The sequence below is a fragment of the Vipera ursinii genome (assembly GCF_947247035.1).
Source record: "Vipera ursinii genome assembly, chromosome: Z".
Taxonomy (NCBI): Eukaryota; Metazoa; Chordata; class Lepidosauria; order Squamata; family Viperidae; genus Vipera; species Vipera ursinii.
Window position 1 is genome coordinate 27033987 of NC_139517.1, and position 10544 is coordinate 27044530.

Consider the following 10544-nt stretch of genomic DNA (forward strand, 5'->3'; position numbering starts at 1 on the left):
GCTTTCATCCTCCAACCGTTTGCCAGTGAAACATATTGGTTGCTGTTTTTCATATTAATAAACCTCTTTTTCTCTTTAGTAATGCATTGTGAAGCCCCACTATCAACAACCCACAATTCATTATTTCTGGATGTTGGTTTACCAGAAATAGCCAAACCAATGCCCTTCTTAGCCTTCCCACTGCTATTCACATTCTGTTTTTTACCCTTTCTACAGAATTTGGCTATATGCCCTTTAGCCCCACAAGAAAAACATTTCTTGACGTTGTAAACAGTGGTAAATGGCTGCTCCTCTCGTGGTTGTGTCTCTCTCAGCTGGTCTCTGTCACACCTTCTTCTGGACTCTTCCAGCAGTCTCCCAGTAATGTTAGTCAATGTCAGTTCCTCTCTGGTCAGGACTTCCAAAGAAGAAACATACTCATCATAACTCTCATCCAAAGATGACAGAATAATGTAGACCTGATGCAACTCTGAAAAAATCAGCTCCTTTTCATGAAGCTCTTGAAAAGTTGACTTCATGTAATTTAAATGGGTCAGCATATCTCCATTCTTCTGCAGACGAGCCCTAAACAGCTTACGTGTAAGGTGTATATGTGCACCCACACTGTCTCGAACATAAAGCCTTCGCAAAATATCCCAACACCTAGCAGCAGACTCCTCACCACGAATATGGACAAGCTGCTGGTCATTCAGTGTTAGTCCAATAATGCAAAGAGCTTTCTCATTGCTACGTTTAAAGTCGTCTAACTTTTTTGCATCCTCTTCATCATCTGGATCCCAAGCAGTAGTATCTGGTGGGTTATTTACAACAGACCATAGTCCTTCCTTGCGCAAAAGCAAACAGCATTTCGTGGACCAGGAAACATAGTTTGTCCCATCCAACCGGGTTATCCAGGAGATGCCTGACAATAGTTCTTGTGCCATTTTACACCAAAATAGCTAACACAAACTCAGCTAGGAATACTGTGTGTACTAACTCTCAGTACAGGCCTGGGCCCATAACCAGTGTTAAGGAATTTGTTGTGCAGGGTCTCCTTGTGCTACCAAAGAGTTGCACAGACAAGGAAGGGTACTGAGAGTAGTAAAAGTCACACACAGAAATACACTGAGTTCTAAAAACAAAAAGTATTTTACTTTTGAGGTGGTGTAAAGACAAAAATGCACAGTCAAAAAATAAACAGTCCAGGTCATAAACAATAGCAACAGTCCAAGCTACAAAGTCTTCTTACCAGTCCAGAGGTCAATACACAGTTCAGGTTACAACAGTAGTAAACTAACAGCAGAGCAAAAACAGTAATAGTAGAGATCAGTGAAATCAGAGAGAGAGAGAAGCTACGTTCCTAGCTTCCTCTTATGGCCATGAGAACACTTACACACCCATTGGCCAATTAACAACTTAAAGACATAGCATTATGGTTAATATATTTTCAACCCAACATTGTAGGCTAACACCATATGCCTAACAACTATAATTCATGGTCTCTCAGTTTCTAGCCTGGTACCTTAACCACTGGGTTTAAGTATTTATGACCACTTTATGTAGGCAGCCAAAGCATCTGGTTGCATGCTGATGCAATAACTTGGGTCACATCAAATTCCAAGGGGAAGACCACTCTTTTGCATGTTCTTCAGCTCTGAAAACTTTCTGCAATGAAAACTAACATCAGCACAAGGCATATCTCTTCAACCACCACCACATTTTTAATGATGTTAATAATTTGTATTTCCATTGGTGTGGCAACTGTGGCTTGCAACATGGATGTGCAAATAATAAGGGCATCTGTTGGATACTGCTGGCCATATGATTACAGTGCAATCCTATCAAGCTATGGTAATAAATTCTACAAGTCATGGGTCTGACATATAATTCCTATGTGAAGATAACATTTATTGGTTTGATAGATTTCTGTCTTAGCATTTTTCCAATGCTACATTGTTCTCCACTTTTATCTATTTGACAATAAGGTAGACTTGGCTAAAATAGAGTGGGCAAGTTCACATTTCCCCAACCCCAAGTGTGTTTCCTTGGCTGAAAGGGAAGTGAATTCAGCCCACATCTAAATTACTGCACTATACCAGCTTATTACAACTAGGGATATGCAAAATTTGGCAATCTTGAGGACAGAATATTTAGAACCTCTTCTTGAACCACACTGCTCCATCAAACCACCTCCAGAATGGCAAAATCCAGAAAAAGAATAAGCAAATTCTGGAGGAAAATAAAACATTCCAGAGTTCTTCAGAATTGTTCATTCCCAGATCAACACCTCCTGCACATTCTTAATTGTATTCTTTTTACTGGTTGCTTGATCAACTTTTTATTAAGATTTCTGAAATGGAGGCAACTGGCTCTAATATCTGTTGATTGTTATTGACATATTTAATTTTAGGATGAAAAGAAGAGCTCTGGTATCTGACACCAAAAGTCCATCTAATTCAGTGTCTTGTTTCCACAGAAGACAAGCAGAAGCTTCAAAAAAGGTCAAAAATGAGGCATGAAGATAATAACCACATCCCTCTGTTTTCCTCCATCAAATAATATTGCCTGGGAAATTGTCACACAACATGGAATCAGTCTTCTAAGATAGTGTCTCTTGCATTTTACTCCATCAACATTCAGAAATATGTTAACTGTTAATTCCTTAGTTGATTGTCTTTAATATACGCAGATGTTATGAGCATCAGTCAGTTGAATTTGCTCACAATTTAACTGGATAATAGTTGAAAGTCACTTTTCATTCTAAATAATCGGAATTTGTAACCTAAACACAACATGCTTTGTTTCAGTGAATTTTTTATTTGTCCTCTGAAGCTCAGTCAGCATGGGGTAAAGAGAATGAATTTTTGCAGGTGGTCATTTTTCTTAAAGAAAGGGCGAAGAGATAAAAAAATGGAACAGTTTTGCCACTTGGTGGAAGAATGGTAAACTGCACTTCCACAATCAAACACAATTATTCACATTGAATATTGTGTATGTGTGTGCATGTGTGAGTGCGCGTTTATACGTTCCAATAGAAGAGAAATGTGTACACAATGCAAGATAAAGATAATGGAGACCCCAGCCTTTTGAGTTAGTAGCGTTCTCACAAAATGACTTGGTAGATATAGCCAGTCCCAAGAAACTCACTTAGAAGACCATAAATTGCTAAGTCTGTTCTTTAACACCTAATTACATTTCCAGAATGTTTCTATCTCCTTTATTTATTTTTGGGGCTGATGAATATACTTCAATCAAAACACCAAAATACATTTATTCTTAAAGATAACACAAAAGCTGCCACTACTTTGTAGTGTGTCATTTTCTGATTTTTAATAAAAAAAATGGAGTTTCGAGTAAGTGAGGACAAGCAAGCAAAGGAGAAAGAGGAGAAAACCACTTGGTCTGTTGCCTTCCTTAACTCCATTTTCCCAAAGTTGGTTGCTTCACCTTTTCTATATTCTTGGTTTCAGTGCTAGAAAACAACAGTCTTGAATAAATAAACAATAAAATATTGGTTAGGTGGCCCTGATAAGGTAGCCTTAAGATTTTTTTCTTTGCATGCTTTTTACATGTTAATCTCAGTTACTATAAAGGAGGATATCACAAAGGTTTTCTATCTTCCCAAAGTGCTCATTCAAACTGTTTCAATCTGATCTAGCCACATTATCCTTTCTTGATAGAGCCTATCATTCAGTTCAGCATTTTCACTTTCTCCAAGCCAAAAGTAAGTTTTTAGATTTGTGCTGAGGTAGTATTGCAAACATAAAATCATTTATTTGGAATTTAACCATACAATCCTTTGGAATAAACAAGCAAGGGTTAGCATTCAGTCACATTTTTCTAAATTAAACTGTCAAATTAGCCTTGCAGCCTCCACTAAAGATGGAATCACTTTGCAGCAAAATGGGTGATAAATACTCCCATAATATAAACAGTAATCTACACAACTCACCTAGACATCATCCAGTTGAATATTATTCTGAATACTTTACATCTTTTTTCATGTGCAAAGTGTGATTATAGATAGAAATGCAGATGTCATTACAACATAATATTTGAAGTTAAGTGCGCACCTCATCCAGTTTTAAAAATGTATGGTGTATTTGCACAATCTATATGGTGCAGTAGTGTGTTCCAGCTGTATGCTGCAGTGGCCAAAAAAGCCAAAGCAGGCCAAAAAAGCCAAAGTAGCATCAACTGGATAGTATTAAGATCATGAGAAGTGTTAGTTCTGCTTTATATTGCATTGGTAAGACCATACTTAGAATATTGTACCCAGTTCTGGTCACCATGATAAAAAAAAGAGGTTGAGACTCGAGAAAGAGTGCAATCAGGGGAGGGGAGGCTAAACTGTACAATAAACAGTTGTAGGAACTAGGTATGTCTAGTCCAGGGGCAGACAAATAATTTTCCCAAGGGGCCACATGAAAAACTGAGACTATTGTGGAGGGCATTCAATGCCCTGCCTCCTGACAATGCCAGCCTGCACTCCTGCTGACACTGACCCAATGCCCCACCTCCACACCAATGTAGTCTATAGGGAATAAAATGCCTAGGTCTAATGTAAAGAAGAGAAGAATTAAGGGTGATATGATAAGTGACCTGTACTTGAGGAGCTGTCATAGAAAAGAGGGGGGTCAACCTATTCTCCAAAGCACCTGAGAGCCAGACAAGAAATTGCAGATGGAAGATTATCAAGGAGAGGGGCAACTAAAGTTAAGGAGAAATGTCCTGTCAATGAGAACAATTACAGGTGGTTCTCAAATTACGGGTGTAATGGAGCTTGCCCATTCCACTCATAACTCTAAAAACTCGTAGAGTGAATCTCGTACCTTGAACGAGATCACTCCCTTGCTCGTTAAAATGCATGCAGCTCATTAAGCGAACCTGTGATATCTCAGGGTGGGGAAGGCCACGAAGGACCTAGTGATGGAACATGCCCCCAAGGATCCCCTACCCACTAAGATACTGCATGCTTCCCCTTCCCTTTTCCAGCTGCCGGACTCATATGCCGCGGTTCCTGCTGCCACCCGAATCGAAGGTGACGGAATGCTTTTGCGTCCCCTGCGGCCCAATAAAGGCTCTGGAGGCCTTTTCCAGGCTGCTGTTGCCCAGATCTGAGACCAATGAATGCTTCTGCAGCCCCCCGAGGTCCAATATGGGCTTCGGAGGCCTTTTCCAGACTGCTGCTGCCAGGATCTGAGGCTGAGGAATGCTTCCGTGCCCCCCATGGCCCAATCCAGGCTCCGGAGGTTTTTCCAGGCCTCTGCCACCTGGATCTGATACCACCGAAAGCTTCCATGTCCCCCCCCCATGGCCCAATCCAGGCTCCAGATGCCTTTTCCAGGCCGCTGTGGCCCACATCTGAGGCCAGGGAATGATTCCACAACCTTCCCACGGCCCGATACAGGTTCCAGAGGCCTTTTCCAGGCTGCTGCTACTGCCTGAATCTGAGGCCAATGAAAGGTTCCATGCCCCCTCCCCATGCCCCATACCAGAAGCCCTTTCCAGGCTACTGCTGCCGGGATCTGAGGCCAGCGAATGCTTCTGCGCCTCCCCCGCAGCCCGATCCAGGCTCCGGAGGCCTCTGTTCTCTGCAACAGAGAATGGAATTGAAGTTGGGGGACACTTCCATGTGCCTCTGGAGGCTGGATCGGGCCTCCCCTGCGGCCCAATCCAGGCTCCAGAGGCCTTTTCCCAGCTGCTGCCACCCAGATCTGAGGCCAGGAAAAAAGCCTCTGATGGGGCCTAGAACACCTCTGGAGTCCAGATCAAGGGGGATGGAAGCATTTCCCAGCCACATTTCCAGGCGGCAGCAGCCTGGAAAATACCTCCAGAGTCCGTATCTAGCCTCCAGAGGCACAGGGAAGCATCCCCCCCCCCGGCTTCAGTTCCATTCTCTGTTGCAGAGAACAGAGAGCAAAAGTACTCTGAAATCATGGAAGATCAGTAGCATGAGATCTTGCATTACTTTAGGCCTCCATTCCCTGCGAATGCACTGAAGGCCTGGAGCAGCGAAGAAAGCAAAGGATCTTGATCTTCGCAGGGTGGGTATTGAAGGCCAGGCCTGGGGAGATCCTGGGTGGGGGCGGGGAGGGAGGGAATAACCAGGGTGAATGTTGCAGAGCCACTGCAGTCACTCGTAAGGGCGAACGACTGCCGTGGTGCTGCAATATTCATAATTTTGGGATTTGCTCGTAAGCACTAGGGGACGTAACTTTGAACAAGCGTTAAGTAACTTGGAGATTACCTGTAATCACTGGAACAGTTTCCTCCAGCAATAATGGGTGCTTCTTCACTAGAGGTTTTTAAAAAGAGATTGGATAGCCATTTGTCCATAATGCTATGTCTCGAGCAGGGGTTGGACTAGAAGACCTCCAAGGTCCTTTCCAACTCTGTAATTCTGTATCTATTCTGTATTCAGTCTCATCTTGTCAAATGAATTGCTTCATTGTTTTTTCAGCAGGAGACAACAGTATGTCCATTTGTCCACTAGATGTCAGAGTTATCCCATCTTTTCAGCTTTAATATAGCCTATGGCTTTGGGTCTGTGATTTCATAATTCTTGTGAAGAAGAATTACATTATTAATTTTAAAAAACAAAGTTTCTAATTAAGCTTCTTTTTTTCTGCTTTCTTCACCAAATTTGCAGACACTGTTGAGAAGACACACCCCGACACCTCTTGCGCCACCGCCAGAGTTCTTCTGCAGCTGCTTGTGCCGCATGCCACATTGTGCAGTGCCGTTGCTTGTGGCAAGATACCATGTGGCTCTTTGCACCACTCATCCAGTGCCACCACTTGCTGCAGGAGGCTGTGAGGCTCATCGTGCAGTGCAGTCTGTGCGAAGAGCCATGCGGTATCTTGCCATGAGCAGCGGCAGCAGCACAATCATTGTGACAAGCCTCGAGGCTTACAGCTAGAGGAAGAGGAAAAGATGGACAGAGGAAGCATGGAAAAATTTCCTGGGCTGCAGCCGTACCTAGACCTACAAGGAATGGCACCCAGCCCACAGCATCTGGAGGATCCTCCGGCAATCCTTTTCCCCCCCAGCCCAACAGGAGGTGTCTCCAGCCACGCCACTGCCCTACAGCAGCCTGCATCCGGAACCTATGGAAACCCCAGGAGGAGCCTAGCAGCAGCTTGTCCGTGCATTTCTTGACCCAGCTTGGAGCCAGGGCGCTTCTGACAGTCAGCAAGGCAGCCTAGGCAAGATTGGTGCCGCCCAAGCTGGCCTGATGCCTAGCAAGAAGGCAAAGTTGGTGGAGGAGGAAGGCGAGCAGCAGCCCCAGCGGCAAGAAGGGCCCGTTCCGAGCTTGGCCCAAATCCTGCAGGACTAGTCTCTAGCTTGATCCTCCAGCCTCCGTTGGCCAAAGGCGCCGAGGAGCCCAAAGTAAAATGCAGGCAAGGTGACGGCATGCTGAGCATAATAGTGAGGGTCGTGGTAGCTTTATAAAGCGCCCCCGCCAGGGACTTGTAGCTGCAAACTTCTTCCTGCAGAGAAGCAGAACCTGCAGAAGTCCCTGTCTGGGCAGGGGAACTCAGTACCACCTGTCTCCTCAGGACTTTGGAGGTTAGGACGGCAGGAGACTGATTGTCATAATCCATTTATATCACATTCATAAATGTATGTTTAAAACATTATCCCCCCCCCATATGGATTCTGCCATCTCCCGAGGAAGGAGGAGCATATGTGGATTCAACCTGCCTTAGGTTATTTCAAAGACCAAGGAAACCTTTTGAACAGGGAGGATCAAAAGGGAGGAAGGTATCTGGCTTGTGTTTTCTTTTAATTCTGGAGAGGAAGAAGGCAATAACCATAAAGATTCGAAGTTCCTTTTTTCCCCTTTCCCACGAAAGGGATGACACGAAGTAGAAGGATGGGGGCTGACCAAATGGGGTTGAGGGAAGGGGGGTTGAACCGGGTACCCTTTATAAAATTTCAGTTTGTAAAACAATACTAAGTCCTGTCTTGTATTCTCACAACCAAGCATGTCCTAGTAAAGATTCCTTTTGGACTAGAAATGACTCCAAGAGTTTTTGTCTTCCTAAGACGTGGTTTGGGGTGGGTCCTGACACTGATAGTGCATGGGAAGCCCAAGTGAGGCTTTTCCCCTGCATGTTTAGGCGAGAGATGCTCTGGTGACTCAGGAAAAAGGTGAGACAAAGGCCGAGTGATGGCTGGCCGTAGTGAGCGCTCACTGGGACACGGTGGCTGCATGCTGAAAGAAGAACTGGTCACGCCAACACGAACATCGCGGTTCCTGAAAGAGAGGCTAGGAATTTGGGATTGGTGGGGGGAGAAATGAAGTCATTTCCAAGAAAGGGGGAAAGACTTACAAACCAGTCAGGCCTTTCAAACCAATTCGCTGAACTCAACAACAAAAAATTAGGTAACAATTCTGCTGAACTGGTGCGAACCAGCTTATAACAGTTTGAAAGTTGGGAAGAGGAGAAATAATATTAAATGATTTTTTAGACATCTTCCACCCTTGCTACAGTTTTTTAGGATAAGATAGGAAAAAGATAAGGCAACTAAGTCAGAGGCCACTTTTTTATACCACCTACTATGGGAACTTTTTTACTTAAAAAGAACAGTTTGCTTCCCCAAGGAATTTCATATGGCTACACCTAACTGATTTCACATGCTCTCAAATGTGACTATTGCAACTAACATTAAACATTTTAAAGAAAACTAGACATATGTATATGGCTATCAATGGTTACTAATCTTGATGCCTGTTTAGCTCTAGAAGTAAGCACACATTAAGTACCAGACTGCTAGTTCTGTTATACTTCCTCATTTTGGCTGGGAAGAGGGGGTGCTTCTGGGAGAGATGAGCAAAGGACACGGGGAATGTGGAATATATAATATCAGCATGGCCATCCAACTGCCCAGCTAAAGCAAGCAGGTACCTTTATTGGGTACAGCAACATAGGAAGATACTGGAGGCAGATGATCATTACTTACGGGAGCACCTGCTGCCGGCATCAACTTCCCTTTGTCCAGTGCGCTCCCACAAAGAGGGCCTCCTCAGGGTGCCATCGGTCAGAGAGTGTCGACTGGCGGCCCCCAGGGGGAGGGCGTTCTCTGTGGGAGCGCCAGACCTTTGGAACCGTTTACCAGTTGAGCTCCGGATGGCTCCTGACCTTCGCTCTTTCCGCCGTGACCTAAAAACTTACTTATTTGAACAAGCCGGCCTGGTCTCATGGGTTTGGGGTATTTTAATATTAATTTTATTATTTTCACTGTAATTGGGCTACAATGTTTAATTCTTTTTTAACTTTTGTACATTGTATTTTTATTGTATTTATTGCCCTGTACACCGCCCTGAGTCCTTCGGGAGAAGGGCGGTATAGAAATTAAATTATTATTATTATTATTATTATTATTATTATTATTATTATTATTATTATTATTGTTGTTGTTGTTGTTGTTGTTGTTGTTGTTGTTGTTATTGTTATTACTACTACTACTACTACTAAAGAAAGAAAATCACTTCTTATTTACATATTGCTAAAAAGGAAAAGAAAAAAAATTTTTTTTTTTACTCCAGAGCACCTTCACACAAGGTCTCAGCTCTGGTTTGAGTCAGAGGCCTATGTAGTTCTTTAGTCCCAATTTTGAGAGCTAAATCATTTCCCCCTCCCTCTCAGTTTATTTGAAACCAGAACAAAGCAGAGTTTGATCTGGTACTCTGCAGAATCTGGTCCATAATTCCATTTGTAGGAAATCTCAAATCCTCTTGTTTTTTGGCTCCTAGACTCCCTCTCCTGTGCCACTTCCCCATCACCACCAATATGGTGCACCTTCTGAAGCCTTCATTTCCAAATTCAAGGTAATCCTCACTTAAGAACAGTCCAATTAGTGATTGTTCAGAGTTATGACAGCACTGAAAAAGGAGACTTACAACTGGGCCTTGCACTACGTCTACTGCAGCGTCCTCTAGGTCATTATCCAGATTCAGTGGACATTTACCACTGTTGCAGTGTCACATGGTCATGACTCATGACTGCTATCTGCATGCTTCACAACAGGCTTCTGACAAGCCAATGTCAGAGTCAATGTTGAAGCCAGCAGTAAAATTGCAAGTCATGGTCACGTGATGTCTTGCTTACAGCCTGTGGATGATTGGCTTAATGACCACAGCAGAAGTGGTTGTAAGTCTGTTGCAGTCGCATGTTTCACTTAACAGCCATACTGCTTAGTGATGGATTTCCTAGTCCCAACCAGGATTATTAAGCGAAGACAGCAGCGGAATGGAAGCAAGATAATTTTTCTTTCCATCTCATAGCAACATCTGAGTACAGCCTAATCAGGAATTTTGTTTTTATGTGAGGTGCAGACAAATGGATTGTTGTTAGCCCTAGGGCAGGAGTAGACAACCTTGGCTCTTTTATGACTTGTGGACTTCAACTCCCAGAATTCCTGAGCCAGCATAGTCTGAGTTGATTAGCATATTGTGCAAACATAGGCAAACGTTTGACAAACCTGTTCTCTCTAGCCAAGCCCCTGAGATGCTATTATTAACTTATCTTTAACAGCAACCCAGTTCTGCTCTACAT

The 10544-nt window shown here is 43.4% G+C and overlaps 1 pseudogene across 1 annotated transcript; it reads left to right on the forward strand.

Annotated features, from left to right (window-relative positions):
• The first annotated feature begins 6743 nt into the window (after positions 1–6743).
• LOC310649261 (immediate early response gene 2 protein-like) lies at positions 6744–7434 on the forward strand (annotated as a pseudogene). The gene is made up of 2 exons: positions 6744–6794; positions 6856–7434. The product of its transcript is annotated as an immediate early response gene 2 protein-like (transcript).
• Positions 7435–10544: the final 3110 nt, after the last annotated feature.